This window comes from Euprymna scolopes, chromosome 41, assembly GCF_053919585.1.
Source record: "Euprymna scolopes isolate OS-2025 chromosome 41, ASM5391958v1, whole genome shotgun sequence".
In the NCBI taxonomy this organism is placed as follows: Eukaryota; Metazoa; Mollusca; class Cephalopoda; order Sepiida; family Sepiolidae; genus Euprymna; species Euprymna scolopes.
Window position 1 is genome coordinate 7120862 of NC_136522.1, and position 19660 is coordinate 7140521.

Below are 19660 nucleotides of genomic sequence, written 5' to 3' on the forward strand. Positions count from 1 at the left end.
TGCTTTTTACTTCCAAAGTTTTGATAACTTCTCAATGTTTTTTACTTTCAAAGTTTTGATAACTTCGCAATGTTTTTTACTTCTAAAGTTTTGATAACTTCTCAATATGTTTTTACTTCCAAAGTTTTGATAACTTCTCAATGTTATTACTTCCAAAGTTTTGATGATTTTCAATGCTTTTTACTTCCAAAGTTTTGATAACTTCTCAATGTTTTTTTACTTCAAAAGTTTTGATATCTTCTCGATGTTTTTTTTTACTTTCAAAGTTTTGATAACTTCTCAATGCTTTTTACTTCCAAAGTTTTGATAACTTCTCAATGTTTTTTTACTTCCAAAGTTTTGATAATTTCTCAATGTTTTTTACTTCCAAAGTTTTGATAACTTCTCAATGTTTTTTTACTTCAAATGTTTTGATGATTCTCAATGCTTTTTACTTCCAAAGTTTTGATAATTTCTCAATGTTTTTTACTTCCAAAGTTTTGATAACTTCTCAATGTTTTTTTACTTCAAATGTTTTGATGATTCTCAATGTTTTTTACTTCCAAAGTTTTTATAACTTCTCAATGTTTGTATTTCCAAAGTTTTGATAACTTCTCAATGTTTTTTACTTCTGAAGATTATATAACCTCTCAATGTTTTTTACTTCCAAAGTTTTGTAAACTTCTCAATGATTTTTACTTTCAAAGGTTTAATAACTTCTCAATGTTTTTTTACTTCCAAAGTTTTGATAATTTCTCAAAGATTTTTACTTCCAAAGTTTTGATAATTTCTCAATGTTTTTTTTTACTTCCAAAGTTTTGATAATTTCCCAATGTTTGTACTTCCAAAGTTTTGATAATTCTCAATGTTTGTACTTCCAAAGTTTTGATAACTTCTCAATGTTTGTACTTCAAAAGTTTTGATCACTTCTCAATGTTTTTTTACTTCCAAAGTTTTGATAATTTCTCAATGTTGTTTACTTCGAAAGTTTAGATAACTTCTCAATGTTTTTTTACTTCCAAAGTTTTTATAATTTCTCAATGTTTTTTACTTCAAAAGTTTTGATAACTTCTCAATGTTTTTTTCACTTCCAAAGTTTTGATAACTTCCCAATTTTTTTTACTTCCAAAGTTTCGATAACTTCCCAATGTTTGTACTTCCAAAGTTTTGATAAATTCTCAATGTTTGTACTTCCAAAGTTTTAATAAATTCTGAATGTTTTTTTACGTCCAAAGTTTTGATAACTTCTGAATGTTTGTACTTACAAAGTTTTGATAACTTCTCAATGTTTGTACTTCCAAAGTGTTGATACCGTCCCAATGTTTTTTTACTTCCAAGGTTTTTATAATTCTCAATGTTTGTACTTCCAAAGTTTTGATAACTTCTCAATGCTTTTTACTTCCAAAGTTTTTATAACTTTTCAATGTTTGTACTTCCAAAGTTTTGATAACCTCTCAATGTTTTTTTTACTTCCAAAGGTATGATAATTTCTCAATGTTTTTTTACTTCCAAAGTTTTGATAATTTCTCATTGTTTTTTTACTTCAAAAGTTTTGACAACTTCTCAATGTTTTTTTACTTCCAAAGTTTTGATAACTTCTCAATATGTTTTTACTTCCAAAGTTTTGATAACTTCTCAATTTTTTTTACTTCAAAAGTTTTGATAACTTCTCAATGTTTTTTTACCTCCAAAGTTTTGATAATTTCTGAAAGTTTTTTTACTTCAAAAGTTTTGATGATTCTCAATGCTTTTTACTTCCAAACTTTTGATAACTTCTCAATGTTATTTTACTTCCAAAGTTTTGATAACTTCTCAATGTTTTTTTCTTCCAAAGTTTTGATAACTTCTCAATATTTTTTTACTTCAAAAGTTTTGATAACTTCTCAATGTTTTTTACTTCCAAAGTTTTGATGATTCTCAATGCTTTTTACTTCCAAACTTTTGATAACTTCTCAATGTTTTTTACTTCTAAAGTTTTGTAAACTTCTCAATGTTTTTTTTACTTTCAAAGTTTTGATAACTTCTCAATATTTTTTTACTTCCAAAGTTTTGATAATTTCTCAATGCTTTTTACTTCCAAAGTTTTGATAATTTCTCAATGTTTTTTTACTTCCAAAGTTTTGATAATTTCTCAATGTTTTTTTACTTCCAAAGTTTTGATAACTTCTCAATGTTTTTTTACTTCCTAAGTTTTGATAACTTCTCAATATTTTTTACTTGCAAAGTTTTGATAATTTCTCAATGCTTTTTACTTCCAAAGTTTTGATAATTTCTCAATATTTTTTTACTTCCAAAGTTTTGATAATTTCTCAATGTTTTTTTACTTCCAAAGTTTTGATAATTTCTCAATGCTTTTTACTTCCAAAGTTTTGATAATTTCTCAATGCTTTTTACTTCCAAAGTTTTGATAACTTCTCAAAATTTTTTTACTTCCAAAGTTTTGATAATTTCTCAATGTTTTTTTACTTCCAAAGTTTTGATATCTTCGCAATGTTTTTTTACTTCAAAAGTTTTGATAACTTCCCAATGTTTTTTACTTCCGAAGTTTTGATAACTTCTCAATATTTTTTTACTTCCAAAGTTTTGATAATTTCTCAATGTTTTTTTACTTCCAAAGTTTTGATAACTTCTCAATGCTTTTTACTTCCAAAGTTTTGATAATTTCTCAATATTATTTTACTTCCAAAGTTTTGATAATTTCTCAATGTTTTTTTACTTCCAAAGTTTTAATAAACTTGTGAGATTTTCATCCATACTTTCACTTGTGCCAAAACCAAACAAAATATAAGGAAACATGAAATTTGTCAAAAATGTTGTGATTAGACAAAACCAGTATCAGAAAAAAATTCCAAGCATGTTAAATCTTTGATATTAAAGTGCGAAGACTGTAATAGACGCCATATGGCCATTTATCAAATAGGTGCGAAAAACATTTGTTCTTGTCGTTTTTGGCCAACTAAGCCTCTGGCCGACTTTTCGTTGGATTGAAACCGCTATCTTCAGACAATACTCACCTGGGATTGTAGTGATTCAACGTCTCTATCGTCGTAAAACAACAACAAAAAGATGAGGATTATAGTCCGCAATAAATAAATCAGTAAACAATACTTATCTCAATAAACATTTCTATTAATTAAATAATATAAACATGTTTAAAATAAATTGTGTCAATTTGTGAATGATTTTCATAGATTTGAGGACACGGTTGACCATGTTATTTAGAACATTGTTGCCCTAAGTGAGGAAATCGACCTGGATATGGGGGTTGATGATGCTACAGAGCTGCTGGAATCTCATGAGGAGGAGTTATATGCGCCCCTTTCTCATGAAAGAATCTACTGTTGATTTTATACGAAGCATCCTTCTGTTTGTACGGCGATGAAACTTCTCAAATGCACTTGTGGCGTTAGGCTGTATAAGGGTGTTAACTTTGGTCAAAATCGGACTTTTTCTTCTTTAATCGAATTTTTTTTCTATACTTATCCAGGGCCTTCCTACAAAATCCTACCTAAGAACATTCCCAGACACATAATGTACATTTGTGTGAAATTCCCCCCCTCCCAAAAAAAAATCAACCCAGCTGTTTCAGAGTCCACAGGAAACGACATCACAAACACCTACACAGACGCTGTGCCTTTTATGCATAAGTAAAGGTATAATATGCACACAATTACTTAAAAATCGAATACGTCGAATACATTATACACGTTTATCCGTGCATGTGCGCGTGCGTGATCCACGATATCCGTATGTAGTACTCGATGACATGCAATTACTTGCCGTAGAGAACCGGACGTTGACAGGCGCAACTCCGACTACCGCTTCAGTTTCTCTTGCAGAAGCAGCGTCGTGCGCACACTCTTCAGCCATCTCCCTTAACGAGCGTACTGTTGGCTAGCGAGGGGTCTACACAGCACGCGCGCTCTTCACTTAGGCAAATCCCAGAGATGAGCCGGTCGCGTTTGGATAAGTATAAATAAAATACGGCCGGATCCTTCCGCGTCCGTACAGTTGGATGTGATTCGCGCAACTAATTACAGCGGACGTTTACGTGCAGCGAGCGCGTCTCTTTTTTAATGCTAACCTTGAACATCCGGAGTGAAAGCAGTACGTACATCTGTTGCACGCTAGCTTAACATCTTTTTTTTTTGTTTGCCGCTACGTTGGCTGGACAGCAGAATGGAAAAAAAAAGACGCTTCGGCTGCTTCAAACACGAGTTGCTTTAAATTTACGTTTTTGCTTTTTTTCATTTGAAAAAAAAAAAAAAAATAGGAAAAGAAAAAAAAGGAAAAAAAAAAAGCGGAAAAATAAAAAAGGGATCTTCATCAATCAGGTAGGTGTTTACTTTTTAATTTCTTTATTTTTTATTACATGAGCGCCGCCATATATCAAGGCACGAAAGCCACTCGAGGATAAGGGTTGATAAGTGCCAGGAGGTCAGTGAGACAATCCTATAACGATTCGTAGTGTTTGCAATCGAGTATAATTCGACTAGCGGCGGTGGGGTGGGGGGCACCCGGCTTTGCTCGGGCATAAAATACGCTTAAATATGATATTTTAATTTGTCCAGATTTCGTATACATTATTATAATTATTTCAAAAGTAAAAAAAAAGGTATTCGGAGGCCATCAGCTAGAATCGAAACTGAAAGCAAAACTGTTGCGTTCAAAGTTGGTGACGTTACCACTGTACCAACGTGACAAACACATAAACTGATTAAAAATAAACTTAGATGAATGTACAAAATGTATAACGATTTTAAAAAAATTTTTTAACTAATTTTTGACCCCTTAAAAACTGTTTTACCCAGCTAAAGACCCCCAAAAAGTATGGTTTATAAAAAATGCAATCATTTGAGGCCACTAGCGCCGCTCTGCGACTTTTAGTCTCGGCAGAGATAGAATTTGAAAATATGGAGACGGACAGACAGACATAGTGAGTTTTATGAATTAGATTTCGAATGTCGTTTACACTGGGGATTGAGTCTTCAACCTCCAGAAGAGTGTAACGAAGAACTGAATTTTACCAAATATTTATACACTGCTTCACGAATCCTTGCGAACGACGATAGTTTTTTGAGTCTTGAATATATTTTTGTTTTTTTAGATATACATTCTAATTGCGTGTCACTATACATCATTATTTATCACACACACACACACACACACACACACACACACACTCTCTCTCTCTCTCTCTCTTTCTGTATATATATATATATATATATATATATATATATATATATATATATATATATATAAAATAAAAATTACAATTAAATTTATCAAAATGATCCAAGATGGTAACACTAAACTATATTATAAATATTAAAGAATTAATATTTATAAAGTAATCTCAACCAGATGTAAAAGCTCGATAAAACTAAATAGGAGATAGAGCTTATAATAAGATTGGATTTTACCGTCATTGGATAATTTACCTTCCACCAGACTATCCATTCACCTGAAATCTCCTTTTTATTCACCATATTTTCTCTGCTTCACTTTTGTTATCAAGTAAGATCTTTGACTTACTTGCAGTTTCATCAAATACTTTTGTATGCAAAATCCGATCCCGCATTTTGCTAATTCCTACCCTCTGATGAGAAGGAAAGTATTTCTTCGAAACTCCGCGGATTAAGGACTATCCACTTATTAAGTGTTTCCTTTTCAGATTAAATATGTTTTTAACTCTTTTTCAAAGTGTTTTTAACATGTTTTATAAACTCCTCTAAATGTGTTTTTTGTGCGTGTGCATTGATATTTATATTAAAACTCCTTTCTCTATTGGTATTTATTTGCCTTTCCACGAAAGTAAAATGTGACACAAGGTCGATTTTAATGTGGGGCTCCCCAAGAGAAGAACAAAAGGGGCACTCTGGTAGAGACCAAAAATAATAAGTGTTTCGGTATAGAGGGTTTTCCCTCCATTCACTAGGACAAATTACCTTAAGAATAGCATCAGAATAGATACTAAGGGCAAGAGCAACACAAACAAAGCAACCCTTTTTTTTCTAATTTAAAGAAATAGAAAAAAAAGGCTTGCTTATATATGGGTCATCGAATTGAATTCATCTGTAAATTGCTAATTTGCATATTTTTTAAAGCATATATCTTAATAAATTCCCTATTAGTTTTTTTTTTTATAAACTCGACACAAAGACCGTGGCGTCATCAGTGAACACGGATACCTGGGCGGTCGAGGTGCAAGGTAGAACTATTCTGCGCAGGACTGAATTTGCCTCCCCACGTCTCAGCTTCCGGAGCAGCGGCTCCAATGGCAGGATGTAGAGCAGGGGCGACAGCGGACAACCCTGACGAACCGACTGAGAGATAACAAAGGGTTTCGAGCGCTTTCCGTTGACTTGCATGACAGCCGTGGGCTGGCGATACATCACGGAGATCCACTTGCAGAAGTCCGGTTTAAAACCGGCGGCCTCTAAGACAAATTCCAGGAAGCGATGGTTGACCCTATCGAAAGCCCGAAGGCCAAGAACAAAAGAAAAAATAAGCCCGTCTCCTATTTATTTAGTTATTTATTTGTTTCCCCACTGAACAAATTAGGCACAAGGCCGTTTTTTAATGTGGAGAATGAGGGGAGGGGGATCAGCTCCCCCGAGAGGGAACTGGATAGTGACAATTGGTATGAAGGCTTGTCCTAAATTGACCAATAACTGATTGCTACAAGAGCAATGGTCATATATGTGGGGTTGCCCCCACATATGGTCTTTGATTGCAGTATCTGCCGGAACAGATACTACATTTTGATGCACTGTTTATTTAAAAAGAAAATACAACTTTGTTATATATGGGTCATGGAATTACATAATCTGCAAAATATCTAACTAATTTGCATATTCTTTTAAACATTCATTTTCATTAATTCCCTATTAGTTTTTCGGTTTTCTTATGGGATGATCGTCTTTAGTTACGTATTACGTTTAATAATATTAATGCAGATATTCTACAGGATTTATACTTGCGTAATATTTGCGTAAAAAGGTTATAGTAAACACAAACCTCTTTCTATATATATTTATGTATGCGTATACAGTGCCGCCAAAAAGAAAGTCCGACCTTGTCATTTTTTCAAAAACCGCAAATTTAAGCTAAATTGCATGTGACTGTTTAAACAACCTATACCTCATTTGATTCGCCTTTTATTCCTCTATAATTTTACCGATTAATATTTGACTTTTAATTGAAGTATCCTAGTGTTCACGTCAATTTAAAAAGCTTAACTTCAAATCGAAAAGGCAAAAAGAAGCTCCACACAACGGAAATTTGTAACTTTAGAACACTAATGCAACACAAATACAAAAGAAGTACAATAAACTAGTTATTATTTAGTAGCATAGCACTTCTGCAATTTGATGCCTGCAGATTTTGGGGCATTGTCTTGAATTAGACTTCAGCAATACTCCGGGGAAGGAGTATCCCACTTTTCTTTAATTTTTGTCCAAAGTTCTTCCAAATTTGGAATTTTATCATTGTGTATCTGTTGCTTGATGTAATGCCATACGTTTTCGATAGGATTGAGGTCTGGAGATTGTGCAGGCCAATCCAAGCACGGAATATCACGCTCTTCAAGGGACCTCCTGACATTGCCAGCTGTGGGAATGTGAGTCTTATCCTGCATGAAGAGGGGGATTATCATCCAAATTCCGACCAAAGTAAGGTAGAAAATGCTCAGTCAACATATTAATGTACTCGAATTAATGTTGAAACTGTGGCCGTAGGATTAAATTCTTCATCCTTCCTTCGACGGACATGCTACCTACCATCACTGCCTAGCCTATTGAAGTTGCTTTCATCGCTACAAATCACTTTCGACCAATATAAAGAGTCACGATCTTCATTGCATCTGACGAAGTCCAGAAGGCGTTTTCTGTTCTTTAAATAAATCGTTGGCTTGCGGCTTGGAAATTAAATTCCTTCAACCTGTTCTTAAGCACTAAAAATAATGTGCGCTATTGTTGGATTTGGGGAGCCGTTTCAAATCTGTTTTTGAGACTACGGATCTTGATAGCATTGTATTCCCTGTAAGAAGTAACTCTAGGGCGACCATATTTAGGGGCATCACCAACACTACCGGTGTTTTTTCTGGTGTTTTGGTGCTGGTAAACAGTCATTCGTACTGTTTTTTTTTCATCACATTTATATCTGCGTCCGATTTCTCGATTGGATAAAACAGAAAGGTGGAGATTAATAAGCTCTTGTCGATCAGTAAGAGAGACTCGTTGCATATGGAGTAAATGTTACGTTCTATAACCTAGGAACAACAACAATTACGATTAGAGATGCTAAAATGTGGATATTTTAAGCTGGTTTTAAGCTCATTTGTTGCTGCGGAGTTTCTTTTTGCCTTCTCGATTTAAAGTTAATTTTTTAAATTGACTTGAACACTAGGATACTTCAATTACAATTCAAATATGAACAGGTAAAATTATAGATGAATAGAAGGCGAATCAAATAAGGTATAGGTTTTTTAAACAGTTACTTTAAATTAAGCTTAAATTTGCGTAGGTACGTTTAAGGTACTACGGTATTACTATATATATACCGTAAGGCGGTGCAAATACCGTAACCAGGGACCGAAAACCATCATATTCCACATCGTAACCTGAAAAAAACTTATGCTATTGCCATCGTATCACGGGGTTTTACTGTATAATCTATCATCATTAATCAATAATCAATAATCAATATAATATATATATATATATATATATATTATATTGATTATTGATTAATGATGATAGATTATACAGTAGAACCCCGTGATACGATGGCAATAGCATAGGTTTTTTTCAGGTTACGATGTGGAATATGATGGTTTTTCGGTCCCTGGTTACGGTATTTGCACCGCCTTACGGTGTTATTCATACTGTTATTTGGTTATATACATGTTTATTGTATACTGTACTGAATTTTGTTACTAATTTGTAATGCTGTATCTACTTTATGTAGATTATATTAGTCATGTTCAATATTACTTTCAGCTCTCATGTTTGTTTCGTTTTTCTACTGTCTTTTTGATCCTCACCCTGCGATCTGCTGGAACGGCAAAATCTTATCTTTAGCAATTTCTTTTCTCCTTGTTAAGTATTATAACCGTACTTTAGGGTAATTGCGCCAAATCCAGGGGGTAATTGCACCAAATAAAAAAAAGAAAAGATTTTTATATGCGTGGTTGCCAAAAGAGCACTTTAAGCTTGTTGGCGCAATTCCCCCCCCCCCCGGATTTGACGCAATACCCCAAAGTACGGAACACGCAGTCTTTTTGCTTGGTTGGGTCTATCTGCTTATACGTCCATGTTCCAAAGGAATTTGTGGTTTTCGTTTACTAGTAATGTCACCGATTTGTGTCTGTATCATTTGTCCGCATGTTCGAGGTGCAGTCATTTGCAGATCGCCAAGTGCACTGCCTTTTCCCAAGCAATCGCGCCTGATCTTATATTTCTTTTAAGGCTAGTCTGCTACATTCACTTATTACGTGGTTTATCGTTTTGTTTGTTTGTTCACAGAATTTACTGTGTTTTATAACTATTTTATCTTTAATGTGGTTAGATCTAATCGGATTGTTATGTACAGCTGTCAATAAAAAACGTGTTTCTCTGTTCACGTGTCCTTTTCTTAGCCATCTGTAGATGTTTTATCATTATTCACTTACTAGGAGTTTTCACATCGGTTAACATCGAAGATTTTACTTTTCGGTGTTCCATGAAGTCTGAGTGACAACGTTTGCCTTGATTTCCCAATTGTTTTGCGTTATCACAATAGCTGTTTACCATTGATTTCTCGTTTGTAGCGACCATTAGTCTTCACTGGAATTTGAGTGGCAATAATCCTCCCCAAGGTCCCAGTCCTCTTCGCACTCATCCAGTGGAGGTCCGGTTAGTGCTTTCTCTGCTCTATTTTTTCAATCCTCCTTGATCGTCCTCACTTGGTGTAGTGCTAGTTTATAGGAGCACATAAAAATAAGGGAGAAGACGGGGACAGGGGGGGGGTTAACTTACAATCATGCAGTTTCAGTTTTCATTATTATATGTGATGTTTCTTTGTATTTTACAACTGTAGCAGTTTCTATATGTCCAGATCGCGCCTTTATTATTATTATTATTATTATTATTATTATTATTATTATTATTATTATTATCATTATCATTATTATTATTATTATTATTATTATTATTATTATTATTATTATTATTATCATTAGTAGTAGTAGTAGTATGGAGTAGTAGTAGTAGTATCTAATTATTAATTTAATTGTCCGATGTCACAAAAAGCCATCATCATCGCAAACATTGAGAAACGAATTGCCTCCCTTTATCGTCACTCTTTATCGGTTAAAAATCATTGAAACTATTTCCTCTCCATTTTTTTGTCAAAACAAAAAAAAAAAAAACATGGCGGTCTGTTTACGGTTTCAAATTGGCTATTTTATTTTATAATTAAAAAAAGTCATATTGAGAGGAGACTAAGTTCTTTGGGTTTTATTTTTCTTAATTATAGATTCCTTTTTAAAATGAAAAAAAAAATGTGCAAGTGAATTGACATTTGTTCTTTTATATTTTATATAAAAAAAAATATTCAGAAGAAAAGTGTCGTGTGTTGAATTTTCATTGAAAAAAATGATGTCGCTTTTGGGCCGTACGTGAAACTAAAATATATCTTCTTGGTCTTCTTACTAAGATTCAAGGGTATTATCTTTCTGTCTAAATATGGTATAATGATACCGTTGGGTTTCCGTTCACGCCGGGCGTGCATAAAATGTAAATATATCACAAACTCCTATAAGGATATTGGAAATAAATCGTAATAACCAAATATATTCTGACACTACATTAACCAGATTACTTAGATAAATACTTTTGCAGTTTTAACAAAAGGGCTACAATAATATTGTGGAGTCTCCATTCACGCTGAACGTCCACAGAATGCCCAACAGCAATATATTACATATGAAAAATGCCGCTGTGGAATTTCCACAGGTTCTGCTAGTTATTATTATTGGCTCACAAAGACCTTTCACACAAAGAATCATAAAGGATGTCTCTTTGAGAACAACCTGTGGAGTTCCTGGAAGCTTAGTGACAACTCTCCCCAGAAGACAAGTATCTCCACCTCTTTCGATAAAATTTGAAAAATTAATTTTCATTATCGCAACAGCCGCTTACCATTGATTCCTCGCTAGCAACGGCCATTGGTCTCCACTGGAGTTTGGGTGGCAATAAGCCTTCCCAAGGTACCCGTTCTCTTGGCATTTGTCCAGTAGAGGTCTGGTCAGCGATCTTTCTGCGGTCTTTCCACCCTCCTTGAGCCTTCTCGCCTATTTAGCATCATTCTTTTTTTTGGGGGGGCGGGGTGGCGGTGATTGAGTGATGGGGGAGAGGGATGAAGAACTTATAGATATGCAGCTTCATTGTTCTTGGTTCCATGTAACGCTTCGTGTTTTGTCTCAGCAGCAGCCTCATGTATTAGTTTCCACATTCAAGGGTTTTCCCTTAATATTTCAGCTGTTTTCATTATTGTTATTCGTTGTATCTTTCCAGCCATTCCTCTGATTCCAATTTCTCCCATTCATTTTTCAAAGTTACGGTATTTGCCCTGCCTTACGGTGTTATTTAAGATGTTATTTAATTATATACGTGTATTATATACTGTACTGCATTTTGTTACTGATTTTTAATGCTGTATCCCGGGGATCAACTATATATATATATATATATATATATATATATATATATATATATATATATATATATATATATATAACTACTTCATTTACTCACATAAAATTAATATACAAAAGTATAGATTTATGCGTAAACTTTAAGTATTTACTTCAAAAGTGCTCAATGCGTAGGTAGGGCTAGTTAGTAATTTATAATATATATATGGCGATTAAGCTACACAGAATATTCGGCGTTTCATCCACTCTAGGATTCCTCAGGCTTATGCGCCTAAGCCTGAGGAATCCTATAGTGGATGAAACGCTGAATATTCAGTGTAGCTTAATCGCCATATATATTTTATAAATTACTGTTTATTATAGGCTGTTTTTGAACCCAGTCAACGACGGGCACTTTTGCTTATACATATATATATATTAGCAAAAGTGCCCGTCGTTGACTGGGTTCAAAAACAGCCTACAGAAAATGAACTCTGATTTATGAAAGTATGATAGGTTATGAAAAGGAAGGGTTGTAAACAGATAACATCGAATTTGGGGGTATCAAAACCAAAGCAAAATATGATGAAAGCAAAAATAATATAGATAAACCCTATAATTTATTATACCATACCTGTTCACACTGAAACACTTATCACAATATTCTATGGATCTATATTAAAAACACCTTGTTAAACTTTGTGACATATTTCCATTCTATGGAGGTCAGGCGCGAATGAACACCCCATAATTTTATACCATATTTCTTCAAACTGAAACATAATTATCAAAGTATACTTACGCAGATAGATATGAAAAGTCTTTATTAAAGTTTGTGCCTATTTCCATTCTATGGAGGCCAGGTGCGAACGCAGACCCCACAATTTTGTTATACCACTCTATTTAAGTTAAAACATACTTATCAAAGTATTCTTATGTACATCTATATCAAAAACACTTGTAAACGTTTTTTTTTTTAATTTTTAAATTTTTTTATTTCCATACTTTGTGGACCAGGCACGTACACAGACCCCACAATTTTAATGAATCATCATTATGCCAGATCAAACATACCCATTCCTGTGTCTCGATACATCTATCATTATATGTGATCAGTTTTCTATAATAGTTAACCATATAGGAGCCTATTCGTGACCAAACACACACACACAGACGTTATATATATATATATATATATATATATATATATATATATATATATATATATATATATATATATATTACCGTTTTATCTGTTTAGTTACACATGTTTCTGCTACCGGATCGTATTCACGATCCAACAACTTCGTCAGACTGTAGCAGAAGCCTTCTACTCAAGTCTGACGATGTTGCTGGGTCGTAAATACGATTCGGTAACAGAAACATGTGTAGCTAAGCAGATAAAACGGTAATAAAAAGATATATTTGCTCTGCAATAGTATTGAGCACCTTCTTCAGGTTTTTACTAATTACCAGTTTTGCTATATATATATATATATATATATATATATATATATATATATATATATATATATGTATATATATCGAAGTTCTGATCTGAATTCTATGTGGTCCTTTTTTTACTTGCCTCCCCACGAGGGCAGAGTTAGACACAAGGTCTGTTTTTAATGTGGGGCAACTCCAGCTCTCCAAAAGGGGCACTCTAGATAGGAACAAACAAACAAACAAAAAAAGGTTTACAGTCATTAAGGATTTCTCCTCCACTGACCGAGAACAGAAAAGGTGAAGTGTGGCATCACGTTACAAATCCATATCGATTCATTTCCGGTTACATATGTACGCGGAAAATGGGAAAATGGTGTCAGTACTGGACGAATAGCCGAGACAGATTCGCTTATTTAACCGCTCGCCAATCACAGGCTATTTGTACGTAATCACCGCTGATTTACGCGCGGAAAAAGATAAATCAATTCTGTTCATACATCTTAATTAAACGAATCTTGCATGTCAGCCGAGAACGCATATACGCCGCCACCGCTGGAGACAATATTGGTTCGAACATTCTATCGCTCTACAGTATTTCTTCCCGAATCTTATTAAATTTATAACCGATGATTCTCACTGTGAAAAGAATTCGATGGACTAAAACAACGTATAGAAACTTCGGGGCTGATTCTGCCATTTACAGCTTCTTCTTTTTTTTTTCATGGCGACAGGCGACACACCATTGATCTTTCTTTTTTTTATTTTCACCGCACACTTGGCAGAAAAAATAATTTCTACCCATAAAGTCTTTCTGCAATAATAATAATAATAATAATAATAATAATAATAATAATAATAATAATAATAATAATAAATTATATTTTTATCGTTTTAGCTATTACTAGCGCGGAGGGGGAAGGGTGTTCCCGGCTTCCCCTGTCGTAAAATACACTTAAATATGATATTTTTATTCATCCAGATTTCGTATATATTATAGTCGTGATTTTTCATTTTCACCGCACATTTGCCAGAAAAAAAAATTCTACCCATAAAGTCTTTCTGCAATAATAATAATAATAATAATAATAATAATAATAAAAATAAAAATAATAATAATAATAATAATAATAATAATAACAATAACAATAATAATAATAATAATAATAATTATTATTATTATTATTATTATTTTTAATATTATTATTATTATAATAATAATAATAATAATAATAATAATAATAATAATATATTTTTATCGTTTTAGCTATTACTAGCGTTGGGGGGGGGGAGAGTGTTCCCGGCTTCCCCTGTCGTAAAATACACTTAAATATGATATTTTTATTAATCCAGATTTCGTATATATTATAGTCGTGATTTTTCATTTTCACCGCACATTTGCCAGAAAAAATAATTTCTACCCATAAAGTCTTTCTGCAGCAGCAGCAGCAGCAGCAGCAGCAGCAGCAGCAGCAATAATAATAATGATGATGGTGATGATGATGATGATGATAATAATAAAAAAAAAATTAAAAAAAAAAAAGATTGTATTTTTATCGTTTTAGCTATTACTAGCGTGGGGGGGGGGAGGGTGTTCCCGGCTTCCCTTGTCGTAAAATACACTTAAATATGATATTTTTATTCATCCAGATTTCGTATATATTATAGAGTCGTGATTTTTCATTTTCACCGCACATTTGTCAGAAAAAATAATTTCTACCCATAAAGTCTTTCTGCAATAATAATAATAATGATAATAATAATAATAATAATAATAATAATAATAATAATAATAATAAAAATAATAATAAAAATAAAAATAATAATAATAATAATAATAATAATAAAAATATTATATTTTTATCGTTTTAGCTATTACTAGCGTGGGGGGGGAGGGTGTTCCCGGCTTCCCCTGTCGTAAAATACACTTAAATATGATATTTTTATTCATCCAGATTTCGTATATATTATAGAGTCGTGATTCCCAAAGTAAAAAAAAAAAGTATTTAAATGCCATAAGGTAGAAACCGAAAGCAAAACCGTTGCATTCAAAGCTGGTGACGTTACCACTGTGTCAACTTGACCCACATATATGAACTGATTAAAAATTTAAAATTTTAAATAAACTGATATGAATGTACAAATTTTATAGATTGTTTCAATTTTGACCCCTTTTTGACCCCTTATAAACTATTTTAACCAACTAAAGACCCATGAAAAGAACGGCCCTTAAATAATCCAAATCATTTGAAGCCCGTAGCGCCGCTCTGCGACTTTTAGTTTCGAAAGAGATAGAGGTTTAAAATATAAAGACAGACAGACAGACAGGCGGACAAACAGACATATAGCTTTTTATATATTAGATTATTATTATTATTATTATTATTATTATTATTATTCGTATTATTAAAATTAATATCATTTCTATTCCCCAATAGAGGCGGCTCAGGCGATTAGCAATACATTAACCACTACTCTAAGACAGAAGACAAAGTCTGGGAGCGTAGACCTCCTAGAACTGCGCAAGACTAACTTTTGCACCGCCATCAACAGGAAACAGATCATTACAGGAACATGACAGGGACATTACAGGAATGGTCTAATCTCTGTTAATTTTGGGTCCTGATGGCCAAAACATCCCAGGGCGTATTATCAATATAAACCAAGATCGATGTCGGAACAAACACACGATGTTTGGGCTTCTATGAATTTTCTTTCTTTTTTCTTTTTTTCCGACGTTATATGTTTACGCATTTTTCTTCCTATGACAAAGGATGTCTATTTTTTCTGATGAGTACGAAAAGAGTCGGTATTGACATAATAATAACTGGTTGTTTCTGCAAGACGAAACGGATCGGTTAAAAAAATGTAGCGATGTTTTTTACATCTTGGAAGAGCATGAAAAATAAATATTTGGATCTTGGAATGTAACTATACTGGTATTCTTTTATATGTGCTCTGTTTTAATATTTAACAAACATTGAGCTTCTATGCAAAAAAGGATTAGTATATACAGAGAGTGAAGTTCAACTGAAAAAGCATATTTTACCAAAAAGAAAGACACACATATATATATATGTATATATAATTATTTACTATAATAATTATCAAATATCTACAGACACTATCGTTTACTCCTTTTTTTAATCATCAGCGCAGAATATCACGATTAACACCAGTCGATAGATTCGAACCCGGCAACAGAAACCATCTCTAGTTTCAATAGCAAGGACCTAATCCATTCGGCTACCGTTAACCGAGAGAAATATTGTTGAAATTAAAACATTTATCTTTTAAATACTTTTTAACATATGTCAGAGTGATCAAATTATTATATTATTTTATATATATATATATATATATATATATATATATATATATGTATATATATGTATATATATATATAATTCATTTTAATATATATATTATTTATTTTAATATATATATTATTATAATATATATATTATTATTTATTTTATTTTAAATTTATCAGTATTTTTTTTATTAATATTAGTACTATAACTATTATTATTACTATTATAAATATAATTATTTTGATTATTATCACAAAGCGTAATAGGATTAGTATTATAGGCTTTATTAATTTTACTATGTTTAACAATTACAATAAATAAATAATTCACTTTTTAAATATTTAATGGTTATCTCCCCTTCATCGATAAAAGTTTTTTTTTAATGTCATTTTTCAAAAAAAAAAAAAAAAAAAAAAAAAATTGGCAGTTGTGTCCCTTTCTAAATTAATTATAATTCCAATTCAAATATAGCGTCCCAACGATAATAAACTGGCAACAGTACATCTATCAGCGTTTCTTTTAAAGTAATATAAATTATTATTTCAACCATTCGGAGACAACGTTTAACAACATGCCAAGGAATAGATGGACTGAAATAATGACACGCTTTAAAAGCGAGCGGGAAAAAGGTATACATATTTTTTATTAGAAATATTAAAAATATTTTCTCTTAACCTTATTTGTCCACCCTATAATATTTGAAAATTATTAACTTCTTTTTCTTTATTTTTCAAAAAATATTTCCAGGAATATCTGCCTTACTACAAAAAATGCTAGTTTTATTTTGGTGTCTTTAATCCCACCCCATATTTTTTTCTGACGAGAAGTCTTTGTTTAAAGAAAATCTTTTATCAAATTATTGTTCAAGACATATTGTCTATTTCAATAAAAAAACATCGTTTCCGAAACGATCGTACAATCTATTGATTTTGTTTGTTTTTCCTTTGGAAACTGATTTTTAATTCAAAATTATGAATCATTTTACACAATATTAAAATAGTTCTAGGATATCTATACCTATCGATCTTATTATATATCTACATTACAACGAGCACTGTTTTTTATATAGTATCAATACATTTACTAGTACATTAAAATAAAATTTGCTCTTTAGACTCTAGGTCTAATTCCCTCCCTCCCTCTCTCTCTCTCTCTCTCTCTCTATATATATATATATATATATATATATATATATATATATGTGTGTGTGTGTGTATATCCTGGCTTGAGGTAGTTGCCTGTCTAGCCGCACTGATGAGCTGTGAAACAGCGAAACAGTACTGTATGTGGATGACTATATATATATATATATATATATATATATATATATATATATAAACAAACAGTCAATAAAACATATTAAAACACCTTGAAAATGAGTTAAAAACATATTTAATTTGAAAAGGAAACACTAAATAAGTGGATAGTCCTTAATCCGCGGAGTTTCGAATAAATACTTTCCTTCTCATCAGAGGGTAGGATTTAGCAAAATGCGGGATCGCATTTTGCTTGCAAAAGTATTTGATGAAACTGCAAGTAAGTCAAAGATCTTATTTGATAACAAAAAGTGAAGCAGAGGGAATATGGTAAAGAAAAAGGTGATTTCACGTGAATGGATAGTCTGGTAAAAGGAAAAGTATCTAATTATTCAAATTATATATATATATATATATATATATATATATATATATGTTCGGCACAACATTCTTTGGCTCAGTGACTTGTGGAAATTCTGCAACCTGTGCGCGAGTTATATACCACGCACTGCATCCCTGATTCTTTTCGGTTTGTTGATTGTGTACGTGGGTTGGATTCAAATGCGGAAACATCTTTTATGTGCTCATTTGATGTCTCTAGTCTTTTTACCAACATACCGTTGGATGAGACTATACGTATATGTACCGACGCGCTCTATGATGGTCGCCTGACTTCTCCACGGTTTTCTAAAGAAATTCTTATTGAACTCATTTTAATGTGCACAAAATCTGTGGGGTTTAGTTTTTGTGATATTATGTACTGTCAGGTTAACGGAGTTTCAACTGGGAGACCGTTGGCCCCAACTTTAACGGATAATTTTGTCGGGTACTATGAATCCGTTCTGTTATAATTAAACGCACTGCATATTTCAGATATGTTTACGACATTTTTGCTATTTTTCCATCGCAAGGTGAAGCGTCGATATTTTTTAATAGGTTGAATTCTTTGTATAGAGCTCTAAAGTTCACTATGGAAAGTGAGAACGACAATTCGCTTCCCTGCTTGGATGTTCTTGTCGAACGTTCAAGAGGGGGGGCTTTCTCACTACAATTTATAGGAAGCCGACATTTACTGGCCTATATGTGAACTGGTTGTCTTTTGTACCAAAATCACGTAAGGTCGGCTTAATTAATACTTTGGTACATAGAGCCCTCATGATTTGTTCGCCTAACAGATTACACGCCGAACTCGATAAGATCAGGGAAATATTCATCAATAATGGTTATCCTGTTGACCTTATTGATGACTGTATTTTCCAAAAGGTTGCGGATTTTAAATCCCCTAAAAAGTTTGGACCCTTGAAATGGCCGGTTTATTTAAAATTACCGTGGATTGGGGAACAGAGTAACAGACTTTCCAAACAGATTCGCAGAAGTATTTACGACTGCTATTATTCTGTGTCCTTGCGTTTGGTATATATTACGAGACCTGCTTTTCCTTTTTTTTCGCAAGGATAGTTTGCCTTACATCCAAAATAGCAATATTGTATATCAATTTAAATGCCAGTGCGATGCTGGTTATGTTGGGCGAACATCCTTGCATCATTTGACTCGTATAAACCAGCATGTTCCATCGAAGATCAGACAAGGGTGGATGGGGTCTAGTAGTCTCCCTCCTTCTGCAGCCTTAGACTCTGCTATCGGTCAGCATTTGGTTAACAACCCATGCTGTGCCGATAGATATAAAATAGAATGGTTCGAGGTCCTACATAGAGCGGACTCCAGAAACCATTTAAAGATTATGGAGTTTGTGTCTATTGCGGTGTGTAAACCTTCTTTGTGCCGGAAAAAAGGAAACATCAAACGCATTGTTTCTCTTTGGGGAACTTTAAATTTTTTCTCCCGCTTTTTTTTTCTCCCCTCGTTGTGCCAATATTTTAATCGTTTTTAAACGTTAATAAACTTATTTTAGTGTCCCCGTACTTTTGGCACATTCAATAGTTCCTCTTTAGAACTCTTTATTTTCGACATAATATTATTTTTTTACGCTA

The 19660-nt window shown here is 32.7% G+C and overlaps 1 protein-coding gene across 1 annotated transcript in view; it reads left to right on the forward strand.

The window, feature by feature from the left end:
- Positions 1-4125: 4125 nt before the first annotated feature.
- Positions 4126-19660, forward strand: part of LOC145266325 (atrial natriuretic peptide-converting enzyme-like) — a 378936-nt gene continuing 363401 nt past the window's right edge. Inside the window, exon 1 of the mRNA XM_080121906.1 lies at positions 4126-4313. The gene's annotated coding sequence lies outside the window, so the exon portion shown is untranslated. The remainder of the gene's footprint in view (positions 4314-19660) is intronic.